The sequence below is a fragment of the Macaca fascicularis genome, chromosome 5, assembly GCF_037993035.2.
Source record: "Macaca fascicularis isolate 582-1 chromosome 5, T2T-MFA8v1.1".
NCBI lineage: Eukaryota > Metazoa > Chordata > Mammalia > Primates > Cercopithecidae > Macaca > Macaca fascicularis.
The window spans coordinates 81446819-81473091 of NC_088379.1; the positions used below are offsets into that span (position 1 = coordinate 81446819).

General features: G+C 37.6%; 1 protein-coding gene and 1 long non-coding RNA gene across 2 annotated transcripts in view; one reads left to right on the plus strand and one right to left on the minus strand.

Moving 5' to 3' along the window:
• Positions 1 to 12822, minus strand: part of LOC141410315 (uncharacterized) — a 34549-nt gene extending 21727 nt beyond the window's left edge. The window contains exon 1 of the long non-coding RNA XR_012434925.1: positions 12755 to 12822. This is a non-coding gene — a long non-coding RNA (uncharacterized lncRNA). The remainder of the gene's footprint in view (positions 1 to 12754) is intronic.
• Positions 1 to 25051, plus strand: part of USP46 (ubiquitin specific peptidase 46) — a 214266-nt gene extending 189215 nt beyond the window's left edge. The window contains exon 9 of the mRNA XM_065545213.2: positions 24824 to 25051. The gene's annotated coding sequence lies outside the window, so the exon portion shown is untranslated. The remainder of the gene's footprint in view (positions 1 to 24823) is intronic.
• Positions 25052 to 26273: the final 1222 nt, after the last annotated feature.

The following is a 26273-nucleotide window of genomic DNA, read 5'->3' on the forward strand; positions in this document are numbered from 1 at the left end:
ATCATCATCTTGCATCAGTATGACACATTTGTTACAATCAATGAAAAAGCACTGATACAGTATCCGACAAAGCACATAATTTACATTAGAGTTTGCTTTTGTGTTGTACATTTTATGGATTTTTACAAACATATGATGACATGTTTCCAACATTGTACAAAATAATTTCAGTGTCCTAAAAATTCCCTGTGTTCTTCCCATGTACTCCTCTCTTACCCTAAATCCCAGGCAACCATTGATCTTTTTACAGTCTCTATAGTTTTGTCTTTTCCAGATGTTACATAGTTGGAATCATACAGTAAGTAGTCTTTTTGGATTGGCTTCTTTTACATAGAAATATGCATTTAAGTTTCCTCTATCTTTTCATGGCTCAATAACTCATTTCTTTTTATCATTGAATACTATTTTATTGTATGAATATATCACAATTTACTTATCTCTCTATCTATTGAAGGATATCTTGGATGCTGTTAAGTTTTTTGCAATTGTAAATAAAAGCTGCTATATACATTCATGTGATCTTCAATAGTTTTAAGAGTGTAAAGGGTGTTACAACCAAAATACTTTAGGACCACTAAGCTAGGGACAGTATTTCTCAGGAGAGGAGCAAAAGTATTTTTCTTTGCTCCAGTTCCCACATGTGCTTTTACTGATTATTTAGTAGATTCATTTGGTAAATATTAATTGACTTTCTCCTCTGTGGAACATGTTGTGCTAAGAACAGGACATATAATGGTGAGAAAAACCAGAAATGGTCGCTGCCTTGGAAGAACTTACAGTTCATTTGGGGAGGGAAGCATTAATCAAATAGTACAAAATTGAAATCACCAACAGGCCAAATGCAAAGAAAGAGAGGTATATAGTGTCAAGGGAATCTGTAATGAAAAATTTGATCTGGGCAGAAAGGTCAGGGAAAGTTTCCCTGTGGAATAATAATTACACTCAAAGCTAAGAGATGGCAAGGAATTAACTTGGTGAAGAGGGGAAGAAACAGGAAATATTAACAGGCTATGTTCACTACTCCATTTGGCTTATCAGAGGCTGACTGTCTAGTCCTTTTTTGTCCTCTTCTTCCTTCTTTGTTTCTCCTCAGTCTCTTCCTCTTCCTTCTTTCTCCTTCTTTTCCTCTTTCCATCCTTCGTTCTTTGTTTATTTGCGATAAATATTCAAGATTTTCTAGCTTAATGAGTAGACACTAGAGTTTTTGTGTATAGGATGTTGTTTTAGTCTGCTTTGTGCTGCTATCATGGAATACCACACACTGGTTAATTTGTGATGAACAGAAATGTATTTTCTCACAACTCTGAAGTCCAAGGTCAAGGTACCAACATCTGATGAGGGCATTCTTGTGTGTCCTCACATGACAGAAAGCAGAAAGGAAAGAAGGCAAAAGGGGTCAAATCTGACCTTTTATAGCAGGATTAATCCCACCATGAGGGGAGCTCTCATGGCCCAATCTCCTCACAAAGTTCCCACTACCACAATGCAACCACATTTCAACGTGAGTTTTGGAGGGGACAAACACTTGAACCATAGCAGATGTTCATAGGCAACTCTATAAAAATTTTAAAAGGATGGCCTTTGCTTTTTTGTTTAAGCTGACCCCTTTTAGAAAGAGAAGTTAAGATATTAGGATTTTGATCATGCTTGGCTTATTGTTGGGAGTGGAGAGGTGACAAAGGATGAAAGAAGGGGAAAAAGCTGGGATCAATCAGATCATTAATGAAGTCACTTCTGTCAAGAAAATTTAATTTCAGTGCTTGAATCATTGACCTACCAAAACAACTAAATGTCATATGTATTTGCATTTTAAACACACTTGGACTCTCTACCCTAATGGAGAATATGAGGGTGCATAGTGTTAATGTCACACAAAAAGGCAACATATTTCTACAGTTATACTCACTGTGGCATTGCACCAATATTAGCTGTAAATTTCAGAGTTGCAAACAAGACTGGCAAGCCCTTTGGCTTCTTAGCTCTGTAATTAAACATCAGGCAGTTGGTTTGGCTGGGATATGTGACCTTTCCAAATGAAGTAGAGCTCAAGCTTAATTGTAAACCTAATTTGTCTTTCTTATCAGTGAAGAAACAGGCAGAAACTAAAAGGCCAAAACAAGACACCTCCTCTACTGGAATTGTTAAAAGCTGTTGTTCCATAATTACTGTGACTAAGACAATAAACGGACTCTATTGAAGTTGACAGAAGCATTAGATCCATGTGGCTGGATTTCTGTGGGCCTTTTCTGCATGTTCCCAACAAAGTATAGCATATTTTCACAGAGCAGGCAAAAGAGGTTAATAAACTATTATAACTCCAGGAGAGTTATTGTAATATATTCTGCTAAAGGGATACATTTAATTTAGGCTTGTTTTGAAATGTAGGAAAACATCACCAAATTGGAGAAATAGTATATTCCCTGTCTAAAATATTGAGAAGTGGAGTAGGGTTGAAAACATATGCACTTTGCACTTAAACGAGGCTACCCTACTAGACTAGACTAGACTGGACTAGACTACTGCAACTGTAATCCAGTTGGGGACCAAAATATAGATAATGATGGAAAGATCTGCATCAGAAGGCATATAAATACTAAATGTGTATGTATTTCATAACAGAATTTCAAACTACACGAAGCCAAGCTGAAATAAATAAAAAAACACACAAACTACGGTTGAAGATTTTAACACCTGTTTCTCATTAATTGTCAGAATAAGTAAAACCAATTCTTAGCAAGAGTAATCAGAACAGTGATTACTTCTGCAGGGGTGAGGGAAAGGAGGTTAGCTGAAAAAGGACATTTGGAAATTTTCTGGAGTGATAGAAATGTCCTATATGTTGATATCATTGATGGATGGGTATATGCATTTATCAAAATTCATCAAAATTTACACCTAAAAATCTATACATTTTACTGTAGGTAATATATGCTCAATATTTAAATTTGAAATAAATTGGTAAGATTTAGTTTTAGATATGTTATCCTTGGAATTTCTGTTAGATATCAAAGTGGAGATATCAGAGTGATATGTAAGTTGAATATGTGAATCTGGAGCTCAAGGGAGAGGTTGGTACTGGGGTTACATTTTGAAAGTCATTAGTATATAGATGGTATTTAAATCCAAAGGACTGAATGATCCCTTAGATATTGAAAATGGAGATGACATCTGAGGTCAAAGACTTAAAAAGCCATGCCAACTCTTAGAATTTGGGATAATAAAGATAAATCAGTAAAGAATATTAAGATTAATCAACTAAGGAGATAGGAGTAAAACTGGGAGGATATAGAAGTCAAATTAAGAAATTCTTTCAAAGAGAACAGAATGATTATGTCAAATTCTGTTGAGAAATACAGTAAGATGAGTACTAATTACTTGTTTCAGTTTTTTTCAGTTTTCCAAGATGGAAGTCATTGGTGAGTTTTTAAGAGAAGACACATAAAAATAGCAGAATGCAAGCCTGATTTGACTGGGTTAAGAAAATATCTGATGAGGCAATGAGTACAGAAAACTCTTTCAAGAAAATGTGTGTCTATGTTGCTTAAATGAGATGCATAATTGCTTCTTATATTTGAGCAATGCTGTGGGCGTTGAACACTATTATTTAGGGAGAATATACCAGAGAATGATGATGTTGAAAGAACACAGGAACCATCTCCTCCTGTGGTTTTTAACAGGGGGTTAACAAAATCCATATAGCTGACCCTCAAGATAGGATTAAATGAGGACACATAGTTACTCTGAGCATAATACTTCAGAACCTTTTCATAATGATATTTTTAAAACATTTTAAAAACATTTTAAAGCATTGTTTAACTTTATTTGGAGAAGAAACTGAACTCTGTTCTGTATATGGGAGAATGGATTACTATTGGTCATTATTAGACTTCCCTATTTTGAACCAAATAGTTTAGGAATGACCCAATGTGGTTAGCTCATGGATATAAAATGCCTTTATAAATCATACTCTTTATTAAGAACCTCACTTCTATACCCTAAGTAGCTTACCAAAATGTTCCTTCTAAATACACATATTATTCTCTCATAGAAATATTGTGATAGATCCATATTTTTGGTTAGGATATAAATTCAACTCCATATAGCAGAGACAAAATAACAATGGCATAAATGAAATAATATATTTCTCTCTCACATAAAAGTCTGTGCTGGTATAGCAGCTTTGTACTTTAAGATCACTGGAGGCCCAGGCTCCTTCTCTCTTGTTGTGTGGTGGTGGTGTCATCCATATGGCCCAAGATGACTCACCATCATGTTTGTATTCCAGCCAGTGGCAGTGGGGAAAGAGGAAGGAGTAGGTGTGCTCTTTCATTTAGGGGCAGGCAGGACCTAGAGTTTCATATATTACTTTATTCTCATCCCTTTGGCCAACATCCACCCACACTCTCTCACCACAAAGGTGCCTAGAGAATATAGTCTTTATTCAGAGTGGCCTTATGCTCAAAACAAATCACTAAAACAATCACTGTGAAAGACAGAAAGATGGCTACTGATGCAAAACCAGCAGCTGCTGTTCAACTGAGTACCTTACCTATGATGTTTTAGCCTTCCAGTGCTCTTTTAGAGACTGTCACATGGGCATGTGGTTGGCCTGCCCCTTTCTCTCCATCTATCTTTGGGATCTCTACAGGGATAAGGAGGAGGTGCAGGGTTGACCCTACATTAAATCTTCAATAAGTGTAGCGTCTCCTTCATTTGTTTCACTGATGTGACTTCTGAGCAAGATGCCATTTAAAGTAAAGTTTCTCAAGTTGTGATGGGTAATTTTATGTGTCAATGTGACTGGGTCACAGGGTACCCAGACATTTGGTCAAACATTACTTTGAGTGTGTCTATGAGGATGTTGGATGAAATGAACATTTAAACAGGTAGATTGGGTAAAGTAGATTGTCCTTCCTAATGTGGATGGGCATCCAATTCGTTCAAGACCTACATAGAACAAAAGGTCTGATTCTCCTTTCACTTAGAGGAAACACCTCCTGCCTGACTGCCTTGAGCTGGGGCATTGGTCTTTTCCTGCCTCTCGACTCAAACTGAGACATTGGCTCTTCTTGGGTCTCAAGTCTGCTGGCCTTGGGACTCTCCTGGATGGGCAGCTTGCTGACTGCAGAGCTTGGGACTTGTCAGCCTCCATAATCACATGAGTTGATGTCTTATAACAAGTCTAATAAATCTCTCTCTCTCTCTCTCACCCTCGCTATTGCTCCCAAGCCCCCAGCCTCACACACATACCCTGTTGGTTCTGTTTATCTGGACAATCCACCTGACTAATATGTGTTGGGGTCCGTGCCGGGGGTGGTGGAGAATGAAAGAACACACAAAAGACAAAGACACACAGAGAACATGGCGGCCGCACTCAGAGCCTCCGCCTCACTTTATTTATACTCCATAAACCCCACGTCAGCAGAAAGAATGCAATGCAAAACAAACTTTCTTTTCCCACATGTAACCTTCTACTCAGTTCCTTGTTTCTATGCTCTTCCTTATCTGCCCGCCTTCTTGGCGCCTACGGGAGTTCATTAAAAGTTCAATTGGAGATACTGTCCTTGAGCCCTATCTATTCTCAGCATACTGTTTTCAAAGGCCCCTGCATTTCCCCCTTTTTGTTTTTGTTTTGCCTCAATCCTAAAAAGGTAGCCCATATTTGTTCCTGTGTTTTCTTTTGTTTTTGGAGGCGACGGAGGGAGCATCGAATCACCAAAAGAAGTAGACTCAATCCAAGTGCCCAAAGCAATATACTTCCAGAGATTGTAGAAATCCATGTTTTCATCTGGGTCCATGGGTTAAAGGCAGCAAGGCGCTGACCCAGCTCTGCAGGGTTACGGTTCCAGACAACACATGTAATTGTTGTTGAAATGCTTCAGAAATGTTCTGAATGAGCTCTTGGATGTCCAAACTAATATTTTTATGGCCTACTAATAATTTTCGGATTACAGTCCAATTTTGAGAGATGTTAAAAGGTACAGGCATTACACAAAATTGACTGGAGTTCCAATCACATTGTAATGTCATCCGAGTACTGAGTACAGTGAGCTGATCTCCAAGCCATGTCAATGCTTGCTCCATGTTGTCCAATCTTTCAGCAAGTTGAGAGTCAATGTTTCGTTGTTGAAGCCATAACCGGTGAGATTGTTCGTGCCATTGCTGCATAAATTCAGCATTTTGTATGCTTTGATGAAGAGCGAGTCCTGCTACGGTCGCAATGGAGGCGATGGCAACAAGACTCATCACCGAGGCAATTATAAGTCCAAGGGCACGGCGGGTTCGGTGAAGAGAAGTCCAAATATAAGTCTCAAGAGGTGATGTCCCCCATGGTCACGTAAGGTTAACAGGTAGCCAAATTTCCTTACGAGCCCTGAGGATATAAATATCCCCAGTAAAGTTGTGCCAACAGGAATGATTGAGGCAAGACAAAAATGTACACGTATCTACAATTAACAATCCCCGTATCATTATCCCATGTCAAATTCCCTGCTAATAATAGGTAGGGCTTACGGACACAAGCAATAATATATCAGGAGGTATTTTGATATAACTGAATATGAAAGGAGTTAGTTGGGTTAGAACGATTAAGGGACATATTCCTCACAAAAGTGCTAATGGCATCACCTGCAGCTAACAACTTCGAAAGATGACTCTGTACTTCAGGCCTCCTTCACGCCATACCAAAGTTTCATTACTGTTAGCGGCAATACTTTTATTTACCCAGTGTCATTTCAAAGGTATGTGACTAAATTTTATTTGAAAATCACCGTGCACACTCCAATCAGTTATTTACATTCCATTGTATTCTAATAAAATCCGGGGTTTAGTTCCCCGACATTGTTGCCACTCCAGCACCTCAATATTAGGAGAAACCTCTGGAATAGGACAAAAAGGTAAAGAACTAGGAATAGTTTCATTACTATATACAGTATGATTATACTGAAAGCTTCTAGTTACAATAATAACAGTATTAGCAGCCACATGACTATGATTATAGCGAACAGCCCAGGCTTCATGCGATTTTCAGAGACAATGAGAACTATTTCCCATACATATTGGAAGTCCTTCCACTCCAAATTGATATGTGTTGTTTATAATTCCCGTTTCCCGTTCTATATTGTCCTTGTCTATATAGGGGGACGGCATCCAAGTAGTGTCATTGGTGAAAACCTTAATTTCCGCCTCCCCTCAGGCAACTCCCTGATACAAGGGTGGAAAGGGAATATAAGTCCAATATTCATACAAAGCCTCACTAAGAGAAATAAGTCCCCTGCCGAGGCACATCTAACAAAGGAAGAAATGCATGCTGAATCCAGTTTTCTTTTCAACAGGGTTTCAATCATCTTGTAGGAAACCACTCAGGTCCGCTCCCTGTAAGGACAAGAGCATAGCCCCGTCCCTGTTTTAGAATTTGCCCTTGAACATACTTACCTTCTTCATTAGGATACCAAACCTTTAAATTGTCAGCGGGGACTATCACCGAGGGAGGTGAGGAAAGATGGGTTACGACAGCAGAGTCTTGCAATTGTCTCCATTGATTCAAAAAAATTAAGGTAAAAAGAACCTTCAAAATCTGGTTTCTGGGGGGCTCATTTCCCCCTTTTTGTTTTGTTTTAATAGTTGAGTTTTTAAAGTTAAATTTGCGCGCTTAATGATGGCTTGACCTTGACTGTTGCCCGGGATACCGGTGATATGTTGAATATTGTATTGCTGTAAGAAAACTTGTAATTTACGAGAGACATAGGCAGGGACATTATTAGTTTTAAGTATAAGAGGAATGCCCATGATGGCAAAACAAGCTAAGAGATGTGTAATAACAGAATCAGCTTTCTCAGATGGCAACAGAGTGGCCCATTGAAAATGAGAAAAGGTATCAATAGTATGATGAACATACTCTAATTGTCCAAAAGAAGGGACATCTCATGGATTAACCCCAGGATGGAATGCTCAAAGGAGCACAGGAAGGACAAGCTCGAATAAGAGAACGAGCTTGTTTATAAGTTAAATGAAACCGTCATTGAAGGCCAGAACTATTAGTGTGATGTAGAGTATATTTTTGTTCTGCAGCATGTAGGTGGCCTGGGAAATATAAGAAGTAACATAAACAGCGTATTGAGAATCACTAACAATGTTACAACCAGTAGTAGGGAAATCAAGTAAGATCATCAGAACAGCAAACAATTCTCCCTGTTGCACCAAGGGATAAGGATAAACTGTAACTCGAGATTGATGAACACACCAATATCCAGCCTTATCATTACTACTAGCATCAGTAAAAAAGGTAGGACCTTGAACAGGAAATACAGAAGTTGGTGAGAAAGGCAACACAGAATGTTGCCTAAAAAATGAAAAGATCAGAGACTTAGGATATTGGGTAGAAAATTGTCCAACAAAAGAAGCGCAAGCAACTTGCCAAGAATCAGAAGTTGCAAGAAGATAAGTGATCTATGAGTGAATTGAGAGATAATTAAGGAAGGATCTCCTCCCCAAAGTTGTCGACAGTGATGCCGTCCTTTGATGATCAGTTCAGCTAAACGATCGATATAAGTAGACAAGCGTTTAGATATTTTATTGGACAAAAAGATCCATTTTAGTGGTCGATTAGTTTGATGAATCATTCCTGTGGGAGAAGGTAAAGTATGAAATTAACAAAAGGAAGGGCCTTTTGAAGTTGCTCTTCAACATGCTGGAGTTCCTGTAAAGCCAAAGGAGTTAAATGGCGTGAGTTGTCCAAGTGACTGTCTCCTTCTAGAATAGAAAAAAGATGTTATAACTGATATGTTGGTATTCTTAAAACAGGACACATCCAATTAATGTCTCCTAGAAGCTTTTGAAAATCATTTAATGTTTTTAAATGATCACGTCAAATTTGAATTTTTTGGGGTCGAATATTTTGTGCCCCCAAGGTATAACCTAAATATTGAATAGGAAAATCCAGTTAAATTTTTTCTGTGGCATTATTAAGTGAGTAGAAAGAAAGCTGAGTTTGTAATGATACAAAAGCATCTTGCTGCTTTTCTCTGGTGGGTGCAGCAAGAAGAATGTCATCCATATAATTATATAAAAGAACAGAAGGATGACGCTTTCAAACAGGATCCAAGGCCCTATGGACAAATTCTTGACACAAGGTAGGGCTATTTAACATACCTTGAGGTAAAACTTTCCATTGATATCGAGAAAGTGGCTGAAAATTATTTAAAACAGGGACAGAGAAGATCCATACAATAATAAATTAACACAGTTGGAAACTGATTGTTTACAGGATTTAAAGTCCTATGTACAAATTTTTGACATATAGTAGGGCTATTAAGTGTACCCTGGGGAAGAAGCTTCTGCCGATATTTTTGAATAGGTTGTCCATTATTATATTTAGGAATAATAAAGGCAAACTTTTTACAACCTTGAGGTTGTAATGGAATAGAGAAAAAACAATTTTTGAGATCTATGACCATTAATTTTTAACTTTGTGGGATAAGGGCAGGATTAGGAAGACCAGACTGTAAACTTTCCCTAGGTTGAATGTAAACATTTATAGTTTTAAGACAAGACAAAGACAGGAATTCCATGCAGAAGTACGTGGCTTTAGATTCCTCTCAGCCATTTGTTTTTTGACTTACTCTTTTAAAGTCCTAAGTATTTCTTTAGATAATGGCCACTGTTTCACCTAAAAAGGAGTGGTCGTTTTACACTTTAATTATAAAACTTGAGGATGGTGAACAGTGGCTATGAGTTTAAAGGATTGTAGCCCATTTTGAACATCATATTTTTGGCAGCTGAGGAAATATGAAGAATGTTTAAAAAAGCACCAAATTGTTATGAAAGATTTTGTCCCCAAAGATTAATATTGATAGGAATACTATATAAAAAAAAAACTTGACCTTGTTGACCTTTAGGACCGACACAGGTTAAAGGTTCTACGTCTTGATAAACCACAGAAGCAGCACCCAAGCCAGTGAGTATGACTGAAAGTTGTCTTTTTTCCCATTGTATAGGCCACTAATTTAAACAAATGATAGACATATTCACCCCCATATCAATTAACCCTTTAAAAACTATTCCATTAATATGCAATGAACATAAGGGTTTTTGATTAGAAACTAAAGTTTCCCAAAAAACAGTTTTTTCTGTGCTACCAAACCCTCCCTATTGAGAATACATTCCCCTGCCTCTAGGCGTATAAATTGTGAAACTTGTACCATCATAAGAATTTTATTAGTAACATCAAGATCAATGATTTCTGGAATCATCATTAACTTCCGTATAGCACTGTTGTTTTGACCTAACAAAAGTCCTACATGTCCTTTTGGCAAAGGGTCACACACTCTAATAGCTAATTTATATACTCCTCTATTAGGAGACAAGGTATAAGGTTGAGTAATAACTAAGTCAGCAGCGGCGCTCTACTTAGTTGCCGCATAAAGCTGAGAAACTGGGGTAAGGTGTGGGATCCTTAAGGAGGACTTGAATTTATTCGTTGATGTTGTAGGTCATTGCTCACTGGGTATTGTAGTAGACTTGTATTGTAATTGTTGGGGCCCCAAGCCTGTGGGCCCCGGCTCCCGTTTCCCAGGAGAGGAGACAGTAAATTTCCACTTTTATCAGTTTTGGAATGACATTTATTTGTCCAATGTCGACCTTTACCACAACATTTGTACACCTCTGAAGGCAGCTTTCTGCCTTGAGGGATAAAAGTGTTCAATTTTTATGACATTCTTTTTTTTTTTGAAATGTCTAGGTTTACCACACTGCAAACAAACACCTTGTTTGTTATTTCCTTTTAAGGCTTTAGACAAAGCTCCAGCAAATAATTGAGCATTATAAATAGCCCTTCCAACACTAACACAAGTTTTAATATATTTATCTAAATTGGCCCCATTGGCCTTTAACGATTTTAACAATTTTTAACAGTCAGCATAAGCATTTTTAAAAGACAATGTTTGTAACAAAATTTTTGAAGAAGGCCTGCACCCACAATTTTGAAGACAGCATCCTGAAGATGGGCTATGAAATCTGGATATGGTTCATTTGTGCCCTGTAAAATCTTCACAGAGGAAAGGGAAGATTTTCCTGTTATCTCTACCTTATTTCAAGCCCTTAAAAACTAAGTCTTGATTTGAGTAAAGGCAACATCATCTAGACCAGCCTGAGCATTAAGAGTAGCATACTGGCCCGTGCCTGTGAGTTATTCCTCAGTGGGTCCAGGGGGATCACACATAACATTTTTCCTAGCCTGTACATGTGCCTTGTTCATTTACCAGTTGTGCAATTGTAACCACTGAGAACGATCAAGAAAAGCCTTCCCTCAAAGTCTTCCAGTCTATAGGAATTATCAAATTTTCTGATGAAAAAACATCAAGAAGACCAAGGATAAAAGGAGATTGAGATCCATAGTTAGAAATGGCAGCTTTCATTTCTTTTAAAAATTTAATTTGTAAGGCATTAAATTGGACATTATTGCCACCATTTGAAAACTGAGCATTAGGAGCAAAAGAAGCACAAATAATTGGAAACAGATCCAGCTCCTTAAAAACTTTTTTTTAATTAAAAGTATATATAATATATAATAATACTCATATCCCCAAATATAAAGAATCCCAACATATTAATAGGAAAAGGTAAATAACCCAACCAAAAGTAGCAGAACAAAGAAATGACAATAAACCTATATGTCTAACATTATTACTCACTAGGAAATATGTATATTAATACCAAATTGAGAATCATTACATACACAATACAATGGTTAAAATTTAAAAACACAGAAAATATCAAGAGGTAGTTAATGTGTTAAGCAACTCGAATACTCAACTTCTGTTTGGAGTGTAAATTGGTGGAACCTATGCACCCCTATAACATAACAATTTCCTAGCTGGGGTTATTAATACTATATTAATATTAATAGTTAATATTAATGTGCTTATTTATGGACTATTGAAATACTCATAATATTTTAACAAACAATAAGATATACATATACACTGGTTTTGACATATTAAACAGGTGTTTTAGTATAAATTTAAAGTATGTCTGATGTGAACAGGGCTTCAACTTTGCCAAACAAAGGTAAAGATAAGGAAGCTGGGGGGTTGGAGGCACTGGAAAATCCTCTTTTAACAGGGCAGAAGGAAAAGAAACAGGGAAAGCTCACAAAGGTGAATTAGAAGAATGTATCTGTAATATTTGTTGAAGCATTTCCATAATACTCTGCACGTCAGAATTTCCCTTAGAAGAAGGAAGAGCTGGCTTTTTCTCTTTTCCCCCTTTTGCTACCCCCCCATCCTCTGTTATCCTGGCACAAATGGGCTCCATTTCAGATTTATTTTTTTTCCAAATCCTCAGATACCTTTCCTCCTATGGCTACATTACCACACTCTGAATCAGTCTCAAGTAACTCTAATGTCTGAGTAATAGAGTTACACAAGGTCCACAATCTTAGAGGCATAATATCCCCTAACTGGAGAGCTCTAAGCAGAGCTTTTACTACCTGTAACCATTCTCTCTGATTCAGCTGCACTTTGGTCTGATACTGAAACCAGTAACAATGTTGTTCAACATGGGCAAACAATCGCTTCAAAGTCTTTTTCTTTTACTTCCACTCCTATAGAGAGCAACAGTCCTTGAAACAGCCGTAAATATTCTGAGGCCAGAGAGATGGAATTCCCCATAATGAAAGCTTAAGAAGGTTCCCCTTAACAATATCCAGGCCTTACCCGCCCCTAGGGGGTTCCCTTTCTTGTTCTCCCTTACTCACTCATGCTGACCCTGCTTGCTGCGCCACTTGTTGGGGTCCGTGCCGGGGGTGGTGGAGAATGAAAGAACACACAAAAGACAAAGACACACAGAGAACATGGCGGCCGCGCTCAGAGCCTCTGCCTCACTTTATTTATACTCCATAAACCCCACGTCAGCAGAAAGAATGCAATGCAAAACAAACTTTCTTTTCCCACATGTAACCTTCTACTCAGTTCCTTGTTTCTATGCTCTTCCTTATCTGCCCGCCTTCTTGGTGCCTACGGGAGTTCACTAAAAGTTCAATTGGAGATACTGTCCTTGAGCCCTATCTATTCTCAGCATACTGTTTTCAAAGGCCCCTGCAATATGCCGGTTAAAAAACAAACTGGAAGCCACTGATTTAGTCCCTATAAGTAACAGATGGTGGAATTGGGGCCCAGAGCCATTAAGTAGCTCCTACAAGTTAGATGGCCACAAATTCAGGACTAGATCTAGATCTTCTAATAATCAGTCTAATTTTTGCTCCATAGAATGTTTCCTTGTCTTGCACGTCACATTACAGATGGAAATGCACCATGTTCTACACATTCACATACTGCTTCTCAAGCATAGTTGATCTTAAGCTTCCTATTATTTGTATAATCTCCATAGAAACTGTAAAATACAAATTCACTTTTCACAGGAAGTTTTTTTTTTTTTTTTTTTTCTAGGCTAAAGTGATGGAAAGATGTGAAAAACAAACCCATCTTGCTATTTTAATGGTCAGTACTGGAACAAAACATCCTTTAAAATCTGTCTGGTAGCTGAATTGGTGATTGAATTCCATGAGCAAATGCCAACATTACCAAAGTGAAAACACAGTGTTAGAACAGAGGAACACAAGCCCTCTGCATTAAGCAGACCAGACTCCAGATTTGATTTGTCAAAGCTCAGAAATAAATTAGTCTCTTGCTGTGGCAGAGTTTATATAAGTAATACTGTGCCCTGTTCTCCCTTGTGTGGGGGTGGAAGGAGAGAGCTGTTAGTATCTCTGAAACAGAATTGAGATGAATCATAACTTCTATGCATACAATGACAATATTTTTCTGTGCCAAAAATTAGGTCAAGTCAGCAATGGCTTTTAGGAAGGAGATAATGTAAAATCTGATAATGACTGAGGAATTTGTACCAATTATTTTATTTTTGTAGTATCAAAAACCCAGCTTTTTTGAAATATAATTAAAATACCAAATAGTTCATTTAAAATGTACAATTTAATGGTTTTTAGTATATTCACAATGTTGTGAAACAATCACTACTCTCTAATTCCAAAAAATCTTAATCACCCCCAAAATAAGCCCCTTACTTATGAGCACGGATTTCCATTTCTCTCTCTCCCTAGTCCCTGGAAACCAATAACCAACTTTCTGTCTATATGGATTTGTCTATTCTGGACTTTTCACAGAAATGGTTATAATATTTGACCTTTTGTGACTAGCTTCTTTCACTTAACACAATATTTCCTCTAAGAATTTTTTATTTGTATAGATTTGTGGGGTGTAAGTGTAATTTTGTTACATGGATATATTGCATGGTGATGAAGTCAGGGCTTTTAGTGTATCAATTGCTAGAATAACAAAATCATGCAAATTATAATATCTTCAAGGTTCATCCATGTTGCAGCATGTATCAAAGGATAATTTTTTTATGACTACATTACTTTCCATTGCATGGCTATACCACATTTTATTTGTCAATTCACCAGTTGATGAATTGATGATTTGAATTGTTTCCACTTTTTGGCTATTTAAAATAACATTAGTGTACAAGTTTCTGTGTGGGCATATATTTTCAATTCTCTTAGGTATATGTCCAGTAGTAGAATTTCTGGGTCATATAATAATGGTATGTTTAACATTTGAGGGACTGTTAAACTATTTTTCATAGTGGCTACATCATTTTACATTCCCATCATCATTGTGTGAAGGCTCCAATTTCTCCACATTCTCACCAATACTTGTTATTGTTTGATTATAGCCATCCTAGTTTACATGAAGTGGTATCTTGTGGTTTTAATTTGCATTTCCCTTATCATTCGTAATGCCAAGTACCTTTTAACTTGTTTCCTGACCATTTTCCCATTCCCTTGTGAAGTGTTTGTTTAAGTATTTTGTCCTTTTTAAAAACTGCATTGTCTGCCTTTTAAAATACTGAATTCTTGGGGTTCTTTAAATAATTTCTTTGTCTGATGTTACACATTTATTGCAATTTTCTCTCAGTGTGTAGCTTGCTTTTTAAATTTTCTTAACGATGTCTTTCAAAGAGAAGGAAATTTAAATTTTGATGCAAGTCTAATTTATCAATTTTTTTAATGGTTTGTAGTTTTGGTGTTTCGTCTATGCTATTTTTTTTCATTCCAAGGTTATGAAAACATCGTTACTTTTTTTTTTTTTTTTAAAGGTTTAAGAGTTTTAGCTTTCATGTGTAAGTCCAGGATGCATTTTGAGTTAATTTTTCTGCATGGTATGAGTTAAAAGTTGAGATTCTTTTTCCACACATGATATCCAATTGTTCCAAAACCACCTACTATCATTTCCTTACTGAATTTCCTTGACAACTTAATGAAAATCCATTGGCCATATATGTCTATTTCTGGACTCTCTATACTTTTCCATTAATCTCTATTGATCTATGTGTTTAGCCTTTCACCAATGCCTTATTGTCTTGGTTTCTGTAGCTTTATAGTAAGCCATAAAATCAAGTAGAGTAAGCCCTCAAACTTTGATCTACTTTTTCAACAGTGCTCTGGCTATTCTATGTTTTTCAGTATTCCTATATAAATTTTAGAATCATGTCATCAATTACCACAAAAAACCTTCTGGGATTCTGATTGAGATTGCTTTCAATCTATAGATCAACTTGGAGAGAAATAAGATCTTAAGAGTGTCAAATCTTCCAATCCATGAACATGGGATAACTTACCAGTTATTTCAGTCTTTTCTAATTTCTCTCAGTTTTCAATATAGAGATAATGTGTTTTTTATTACATCTATCCTCATGTATTTTTGTTTTCTTATATGTTATTATAAATGGTATTGTTTTAATATTTATCTTCCACTTTTTTGTTGCTAGTATAAATAGATAAATTTGATTTAAAGTTATTGAACTTATATCCTACAAACTTGCTAAATTCATTAGTTATTTTAGCATTTTTATACATTTATAGGATTTTCTACACATTCAAACATGTTGTTATGTGAATAAAGACAATTATACTTTGTCTTTCTGGAAATTTTGCCTTTTATTTATTTTTGTTGCCTATACCGCTGGCTAGAACATCCAGTATGATGTTGAATAGACGTAGTGATATTGGTATCCTTGCCTCATTCCTGACTTTAGGAAGAAAGTATTCATTCTTTCACCATTAAATATCACATTATCTGTGGAGTTTTCATAGATACCCTTTATTTAACTGAGAATATTTCTTTCTATTTCTGTTTTGTTGAGAGTTTCTAATCATAAAGGAATGTTGAAATTTGTTAAATGCCTTTTCTGCATCAATCGAGATAACCATATTACTTTCCTATTTTATTTTGTTAATGTAGTAAATTACACTGATTGATTTTCAGATAATTCTATCTTTTGCATTCCTAGTATAAACCACGTTTGTCATAACATACAATATTTTCCTTTTTATAAATTGTTGAATTTGTTTTACTAGTTATTTTGTTAAGCCTTTTTTATAGCTATGTTAATAAAGGATATTGATCTTCAGTTTTCTTGTAATGTCCTTGTCAGATGTTGGTATTAGGCTATTCTGTCTGTATAATATGAGTTAGGAGTATTCTTTCCTCCTCTGTTTTCTGAGTGCGTATAAAATGGTTATTATTTTCTCCTTCAACGTTTGAAAAAATTCAGTATAGTAGAACCAGTACAGCAAGTTGGATTCCTTATAAGCAAAGGCTGAGGTAGAGTTTAGGGGTGAAAGATGTTTATTAGAGATCAACAGCTATGAAGGGAGAGGAAAGAAGAATGGGCAAATGCAGAAAATAAACTTCAGTGAAGGCCCAATGAATGGGGGCCAACCCAGCAGGGTACTCTGGAGTAAGTATTGCCCAGTAGAGTCAGGTACAGCCTTCACACCTTGCCCTGCTCAGTCCTTACATGGGAGCCACTCCAGAAAGCCTGTGACAATGGGGGAGACAGCACTCTGTAGTGGAGGTGGCCCCACCAATCCTAGTGAATTTAGTTTCTGAGTTTTAATCTCTGTCTCTCAGCTCACCAAGATGACCAATAACCATGAAGGGTCTCCTTCTCCGTGCCACAGTCCAGAAAGATCTGCATCAGCTATGGGTCTCATCTTTGCTTCACTTCACTCATGGATCATAGTTCTGTGCTTTCTATACTCAAGAAAATAGTCGTTTCATATATCATTTTGTTTTATAGTCGTTTTCAATAAAAGGGCTGGTCTGGGACTAATTACTCCATCATGATGGGAAGAAAAGATCTTAGTTCAGCTTTTGTCAGCCCATTATGTAGACATCTATTTTTATTAACTTTATTAGGAATTCATTTTTGACACAGCATTATAATTTTAAGACAGATTTTTCCTTAGCTGACTAGAAGAGTTTTAAAATCTTAGAAGTACAAAAGGAAGCCACAAACTCAGACCACAGCTTGGATTAATTTGCTAATGTAGACCCCTTCTTAGATGCCCATTCTCCCCTTCTGTCACCATAACCAGATTCCTTTTTAAAAAACAAAATTAATCACACAAGCAGTTCTTAATGGCAGATTTCCAGAGTCCTCAGCCAGAACAGAAGAGCCCCACTATCCCTCCCTTCACAATTCATCTCTACTCCTGGGCCATTTCAGCAGAAACCCTCTGAAACCCAAGTGGCATTACCACATTTATAATAGTGGGTGCTCCTGTTACCCACTCCTTTGGACTGTGTCTCAGTCCGTTTGGGCTGCTACAACAAAAATAGCATAGACTGGGTGGTTTAAATTACAAACATATATTTCTAAAGTTCTGGAGGCTGCAAGGTCTAGATTAAGGTGCCTGCAGATTCAGTATATGGTAAGGAGGCACTTCCTAGTTCAAAGATGGTTGTCTTCTTGTTGTGTCATCACATAGGAGAAGGGCCAAGGGATCTCTCTAGCACTTCTTTGTAAGGGCACTAATTCCACTCATGAAGTCTCCACCTTTATGACTTAATTACCTCTCAAAGGCTTCCTACTTCCTACCGTCATCTTGGGGGTTAGGATTCAACATTTGAACCTATGAATTTTTTTTTTAAATTTCTTTTTATTATTGTACTTTAAGTTCTAGGATACATGTGCATAACATGCAGGTTTGGTACATATGTATACTTGTGCCATGTTGGTGTGCTGCACCCATCAACTCATCAGCACCCATCAACTTGTCCTTTACATCAGGTATAAGTCCCAGTGCAATCCCTCCCCCCTCCCACCTCCCCATAATAGGCCGCAGTGTGTGATGTTCCCATTCCTGAATCCAAGTGATCTCATTGTTCAATTCCCACCTATGAGTGAGAACATGCAGTGTTTCCTTTTCTGTTCTTGTGATAGTTTGCTGAGAATGATGGTTTCCAGCTGCATCCATGTCCCTACAAAGGACACAAACTCATCCTTTTTGATGGCTGCATAGTATTCCATGGTGTATATGTGCCACATTTTCTTAATCCAGTCTGTCACTGATGGACATATGGGTTGATTCCAAGTCTTTGCTATTGTGAATAGTGTCGCAATGAACATACATGTGCATGTGTCTTTATAGCAGCATGATTTATAATCCTTTGGATATATACCCAGTAATGGGAAGGCTGGGTCATATGGTACTTCTAGTTCTAGATCCTTGAGGAATCGCCATACTGTTTTCCATACTGGCTGAACTAGTTTACAATCCCACCAACAGTGTAAAAGTGTTCCTATTTCTCCACATCCTCTCCAGCACCTGTTGTTTCCTGACTTTTGAATGACTGCATTCTAACTGGCATGAGATGGTATCTCATTGTGGTTTTGATTTGCATTTCTCTGATGGCCAGTGATGATGAGCATTTTTTCATGCATCTGTTGGATGTATGAATGTCTTCTTTTTGAGAAATGTCTGTTCATATCCCTTGTCCACTTTTTGATGGGGTTGTTTGTTTTATTCTTGTAAATTTGTTCGAGTTCTTTGTAGGTTATGGATATTAGCCCTTTGTCAGAGAAGTAGATTGCAACAATTTTCTCCTGTTCTGTATAGGTTGCCTGTTCCCTCTGGTGGTAGTTTCTTTTGCTGTGCAGAAGCTCTTTAGTTTAATTAGATGCCATTTGTCAATTTTGGCTTTTGTTGCTGTTGCTTTTGGTGTTTTAGACATGAAGTCCTTGCCCATGCCTATGTTCTGAATGGTATTGCCTAGGTTTTTTCTAGGGTTTTAATGTTATTAGGTCTCACATTTAAGTCTCTAATCCATCTTGAATTAATTTTTGTATAAGGAGTAAGGAAAGGATCCAGTTTCAGCTTTCTACTTATGGCTAGCTAATTTTCCCAGCACCATTTATTAAATAGGGAATCCTTTCCCAATTTCTTGTTTTTCTTAGGTTTGTCAAAGATCAGATGGCTGTAGATGTGTGGTATTATTTCTGAGGGCTCTGTTCTGTTCCATTGGTCTATATCTCTGTTTTGGTACCAGTACCATGCTGTTTTGGTTACTGTAGCCTTGTAGTATAGTTTGAAGTCAGGTAGCATGATGCCTCCGGCTTTGTTCTTTTGACTTAGGATTGTCTTGCCAATTCGGGCTCTTTTTTGGTTCCATATGAACTTTAAAGCAGTTTTTTCCAATTCTGTGAAGAAAGTCATTGGTAGCTTGATGGCGATGGCATTGAATCTATAAATTACCTTGGGCAGTATGGCCATTTTCACAATATTGATTCTTCCTATCCATGAGCATGGTATGTTCTTCCATTTGTTTGTGTCCTCTTTTATTTCACTGAGCAGTGGTTTGTAGTTCTCCTTGAAGAGGTCCTTTACATCCCTTGTAAGTTGGATTCCTAGGTATTTTATTCTCTTTGAAGCAATTGTGAATGGAAGTTCATTCATGATTTGACTCTCTGTGTGTCTGTTACTGGTGTATAAGAATGCTTGTGATTTTTGCACATTAATTTTGTATCCTGAGACTTTGCTGAAGTTGCTTATCAGCTTAAGGAGATTTTGGGCTGAGACAATGGGGTTTTCTAAATATACAATCATGTCATCTGCAAACAGGGACAATTTGACTTCTTCTTTTCCTAACCGAATACCTTGATTTCTTTCTCTTGCCTGATTGCCCTAGCCAGAACTTTCAACACTATGTTGAATAGGAGTGGTGAGAGAGGGCATCCCTGTCTTCTGCCAGTTTTCAAAGGCGATGCTTCCCATTTTTGCCCATTCAGTATGATATTGGCTGTGGGTTTGTCATAAATAGCTCCTATTATTTTGAGATATGTTCCATCAATACCGAATTTATTGAGAGTTTTTAGCATAAAGCGCTGTTGAATTTTGTCAAAGGCCTTTTCTGCATCTATTGAGATAATCATGTGGTTTGTCTTTGGTTCTGTTTATATGCTGGATTACATTTATTGATTAGCATATGTTGAACCAGCCTTGCATCCAAGGGATGAAGCCCACTTGATCATGGTGGATAAGCTTTTTGATGTGCTGCTGGATCCGGTTTGCCAGTATTTTATTGAGGATTTTTGCATCAATGTTCATCAGGGATAGTGGTCTAAAATTCTCTTATTTTGTTGTGTCTCCGCCAGGCTTAGGTATCAGGATGATGTTGGCCTCATAAAATCAGTTAGGGAGGATTTCCTCTTTTTCTATTGATTGGAATAGTTTCAGAAGGAATGGTATCAGCTCCTCCTTGTACCTCTGGTAGAATTCAACTGTGAATCTGTCTGGTCCTGGAGTCTTTTTGGTTGGTAGGCTATTAATTATTGCCTCCATTTCAGAGCCTACTATTGGTCTATTCAGGGATTCAACTTCTTCCTGATTTAGTCTTGGGAGAGTGTTAAGTATCCAGGAAATTATCCATTTCTTCTAGGTTTTCTAGTTTATTTGTGTAGAGGTGTTTATAGTATTCTCTGATGGTAGTTTGTATTTCTGTGGGGTCAGTGGTGATATCCCCTTTATCATTTTTATTGCGTCTATTTGATTCTTCTCTCTTTTCTTCTTTATTAGTCTTGCTAGCAGTCTATCAATTTTGTTGATGTTTTCAAAAAACGACCTCCTGGATTCATTGATTTTTTGGAGGGATTTTTGTGTCTCTATCTCCTTCAGTTCTGCTCTGATCTTAGTTATTTCTTGCCTTCTGCTAGCTTTTGAATGTGTTTGCTCTTGCTTCTCTAGTTCTTTTAATTGTAATGTTAGGGTGTCAATTTTAGATCTTTCCAGCTCTCTCTTGTGGTCATTTAGTGCTATAAATTTCCATCTACATACTGCTTTAAATGTGTCCCAGAGATTCTGGTATGTTGTATCTTTGTTCTCATTGGTTTCAAAGAACATCTTTATTTCTGCCTTCATTTCTTTATGTACCCAGTAGTCATTCAGGAGCAGGTTGTTCAGTTTCCATGTAGTTGAGTGGTTTTGATTGAGTTTCTTAGTCCTGAGTTCTAGTTTGATTGCACTGTGGTCTGAGAGACAGTTTGGTATAATTTCTGTTCTTGTACATTTGCTGAGGAGTGCTTTACTTCCAATCATGTGGTCAATTTTGGAATAAGTGTGATGTGGTGCTGAGAAGAATGTATATTCTGTTGATTTGGGGTGGAGAGTTCTGTAGATATCTGTTAGGTCCGCTTGTTGCAGAGTTGAGTTCAATTCCTGGATATCCTTGTTAACTTTCTGTCCTGTTGATCTGTCTAGTGTTGACAGTGGGGTGTTGGAGTCTCCTGTTATTATTGTATGGGAATCTAAGTCTCTTTGTAAATCTCTAAGGACTTGCTTTATGAATCTGGGTGCTCTTGTATAGGGTGCATATATATTCAGGATAGTTAGCTCTTCCTGTTGTATTGATCCCTTTACCATTATGTAATGGCCTTCTTTGTCTCTTTTGATCTTTGCTGGTTTAAAGTCTGTTTTATCAGAGACTAGGATTGCAACCCCTGCTTTTTTTTGTTCTCCATTTGCTTGGTAGATCTTCCTCCATCCCTTTATTTTGAGCCTATGTGTGTCTCTGCACGTGAGATGGGTCTCCTGAATACAGCAAACTGATGGGTCTTGACTCTTTAGCCAGTTTGCCTGTCTGTGTCTTTTAATTGGACCATTTAGTCAATTTACAGTTAAGGTTAATATTGTTATGTGTGAACTTGATCCTGTCATTATGATATTAACTGGTTATTTTGCTCATTAGTTGATGCAGTTTCTTCCTAGCATTGATGGTCTTTACATTTTGGCATGTTTGTGCAAAGGCTGGTACCAGTTGATCCTTTCCATTTTTAGTGTTTCCTTCAGAGTCTCTTGTAAGGCAGGCCTGGTGTTGACAAAATCTCTAAGCATTTGCTTATTTGTAAAGGATTTTATTTCTCCTTCACTTATGAAACTTAGTTTGACTGGATATTTAATTCTGGGTTGAAAATTCTTTTCTTTAAGAATGTTGAATATTGGCCCCCACTCTCTTCTGGTTGGAGAGTTTCTGCTGAGAGATCTGCTGTTAGTCTGATGGGCTTCCCTTTGTGGGTAACCCTACCTTTCTCTCTGGCTGCCCTTAACATTTTTTCCTTCATTTCAACTTTGGTGAATCTGACAATTATGTGTCTTGGAGTTGCTCTTCTCGAGGACTATCTTTGTGGCCTTCTCTGTATTTCCTGAATTTGAATGTTGGCCTGCCTTACTAGGTTGGGGAAGTTCTACTGGATGATATCCTGAAGAGTGTTTTCCAACTTGGTTCCATTTTCCCCCTCACTTTCAGGCACCCCAATCAGACGTAGATTTGGTCTTTTCACATAATCCCATACTTCTTGAAGGCTTTGTTCATTTCTTTTTCCTCTTTTTTCTGTAGACTTCTGTTCTCACTTCATTTCATTCATTTGATCCTTAATCACTGATACTTTTTCTTCCAGTTGATCGAGTCGGTTACTGAAGCTTGTGCATTTGTCACATATTTCCCATGTCATGGTTTTTATCTCTGTCAGTTCATTTCTGGCCTTCTCTGCATTGATTATTCTAGTTATCCATTCTTCCATTCTTTTTTCAAGATTTTTAGTTTCTTTGCACTGGGTATATAATTCCTCCTTTAGCTCTGAGAAGCTTGATGGACTGAAGCCTTCTTCTCTCAACTTGTCAAAGTCATTCTCCGTCCAGCTTTGATCCGTTACTGGCGATGAGCTGCATTCCTTTGGAGATGGAGATGCACTCTTATTTTTTGAATTTCCAGCTTTTCTGTCCTGCTTTTTCCCCATCTTTGTGGTTTTATCTGCCTTTGGTCTTTGATAATGGTGACGTACTGATGGGGTTTTGTTGTGGGTGTCCTTCCTGTCTGTTAGTTTTCCTTCTAACAGTCAGGACCCTCAGCTGTAGGTCTGTTGGAGATTGCTTGAGGTCCATTCCAGACCCTGTTTGCCTGTGTATCAGCAGCAGAGGCTGCAGAAGATAGAATATTGCTGAACAGCAAGTGTACCTGTCTGATTCTTGCTTTGGAAGCTTCATCTCTGGGGTGTACCCCACCGTGTGAGGTGTAGGGTGTTGGTCTGCCCTTAGTGGGGGATGTCTCCTAGTTAGGCTACTCAGGGGTCAGGGACCCACTTGAGCAGGCAGTCTATCCATTCTCAGATCTCAACCTCCGTGTTGGGAGACCCACTGCTTTCTTCAAAGCTGTCAGACAGGGTCATTTGCATCTGCAGAGGTTTCTGCTGCTTTTTTTGTTTGTTTGTTTAGCTGTGCCCTGTCCCCAGAGGTGGAGCCTTCAGAGACAGGCAGGCCTCCTTGAGCTGCTGTGGGCTCCACCCAGTTCGAGCTTCCTAGTGGCTTTTTTTTACCTACTTAAGCCTCAACAATGGCAGGCACCCCTCCCTTAGACTTGCTGTTGCCTTGCCAGTTAGATGGCAGACTGTTGTGTTGTGCTAGCAATGAGGGAGGCTCAGCGGGCGTGGAACCCTACTGCTCAGGTGTGGGATATAATCTGGTGTGCTGTTTGCTAAGACCCTTGGTAAAGCCTAGTATTGGGGTGGGAGTTACCCGATTTTCCAGGTGTTGTGTGTCTCAGTTCCCTTGGCTAGGAAAAGGGATTCCCTTCCCCCTTGCATTTCCCAGGTGAGGCAATGCTTCGCCCTCCTTCAGCTCTCCCTGGTCGGGCTGCAGCAGCTGACCAGCACCAATTGTCAGGCACTCTCTGGTGAAATGAACCCGGTACTTCAGTTGGAAATGCAGAAATCACCCATCTTGTGTGTTGCTTGCGCTGGGAGCTGGAGACTGGAGCTGCTCCAATTCAACCATCTTGCTCTGTCCACCAAACCTATGAATTTTAAGGGCACACAGACATTCAGTCTATAGGAGACTGTCAATATTTTTTGTACCCACATGATCTGAGGGGCTGGCAAGTCAAATCTTTGAAACCTTTAAGGTTTATGTTTTTCAAGAAAGAATATTCGGGATAAAAATTGCTGATTAGAATGAGGAGAGCAGGACAGTATAGAGGAAGAGCACTAAAGACCACCAGGGAGCATCAAAGGAGGTGGAATAGAGAAAGAAGGAGCTTTTGACATATGTCATTTTCATTCATTGCTAGGTATATACAGTAGGCACTCAATAGACACTTGGTTATTGGTTGTTGTGGAATTTCATATTCAGTATAACTGATACTTTCCCTTTAATAATGGTCAGGTCATTTTCCATCCTACATTGCCTTGTGGAAGAAATCATCACTGCATTTTGGCACTTTTGAAATGACAGCAGACATTATGAATGCAAGAGTGATGGCAACAGAATGGAAAAGAATGATCACTAGTGAGCTTTCTAGTGTGGGTGTTGAAAACTAATGAAATGCTGTATTATTCTGTGTTCTGCTCTAGGGAACTTTTGATATTCTTTTTCTTTAGTTAAATTTGACTCTATTACTTATTATCATTCCAGAAATGTGAAGAATAAAAAGTTCAGAAGCCATTTGTGTTGAAATAGAATGCAATTAAAAAGTCCCAGGCAAGCACTGTAAGCTCATAAACAAGAGAGCTAGCAAGAAAAAAAAGATCAAGAAGCAAATCTTGAAGCAAGTTATAACCTGCCAGACATGAGAAAGGTGATAGAAAACGAGAAAGAAAAAAAAAAAAAAGTTATGACCATTAATTAACATATGGAAAAAAATATCAGAGGCCCCCAAGCAAGCTGGATTATTAAAAATGCGACCTCCATTTCAACAAAGAAATTCCAGGCAATGACACAGTTTTGAATTTATAATGAGGATTGATTAATAGAACAGAATTGGTACCAGGAAATTTCAGGAAACAAAGAAATACATGAGTTGAAGCTACAGTTAACAACAACAAAAAAAAAGGTATTGGAGGAAAAGTTTTCTACCAAAGACAGAATATATCACTGTACTCTCATACTCTTCTTTGTGTTTCTCCAACCACTTTGATTCCTCTTTTCTGTATTGTCAGATTCCTGCTAAATGTTTCTCCAGAAGGGGCTGTTTTTTTCTGGTCATTGGGGCACTGCCATCTTCTGTAATTGCACCTCTTTGAAAAATGTACCATTTTTACCAAGAGTAAAAGTAGTATTCACTTATCCATGGGGAATACATTCCAAGATCTCCATTGAATGCCTGAAACTGTAGATAGTGCAGAACCCTATATATACCATGTTTTTTCCTATACATATATACCTATGATGATGTTTAATTTATAATGGGCATAGTAAGAGACTAACAACAATAACTAATAATAAAATAGAACAATTATAATAATATACTACAATATGTGACTATGGTCTCTCTCTCAAAATGTCTTACTGTAGTATGTAATATTTTCAGACTGTGGTTGACCACATGTAACTGAAACCAAAGAACGTGAAATGAAGGACAAAGGGGATTACTGTACAATCAAACAGATCCCCTATGAATCTTCATTATTGAGATACTTCTGACTGATCTCATCCATAGTTTGCAATTATCTTTATGCAGGTCTAATGATTACTCTTACCATAACACTAAAACAAGGCTATAAAGCAAAGAAAAGTATCCTTTGACCAAAATTGGTCAAATAAATGTCAACAATACAGACTGCTCCTAATGATAAAAATAGTTGGCATTTATTGAGTATCTTGTATAGGCAGACTTAACACCCCTAATGTCTGACTTAATTCTTACAACAAACTTGTGAGTTTTGTAAGATGATCTTTATTTTAAAGATGGGGAAACTGCAGTTCAGAGGGGTTTGGTAACTTACTCAAGATCTTCTAGCTGATAAAGGCAGAACTGGACATGACCCAAGCACTTCTCATAACAAATCAAACACAGGTAACATGACACAATGTTCCTATAATTTGTGAGTCCCTTTACAGCTTTAAATGCTTTCATATGAGCAAG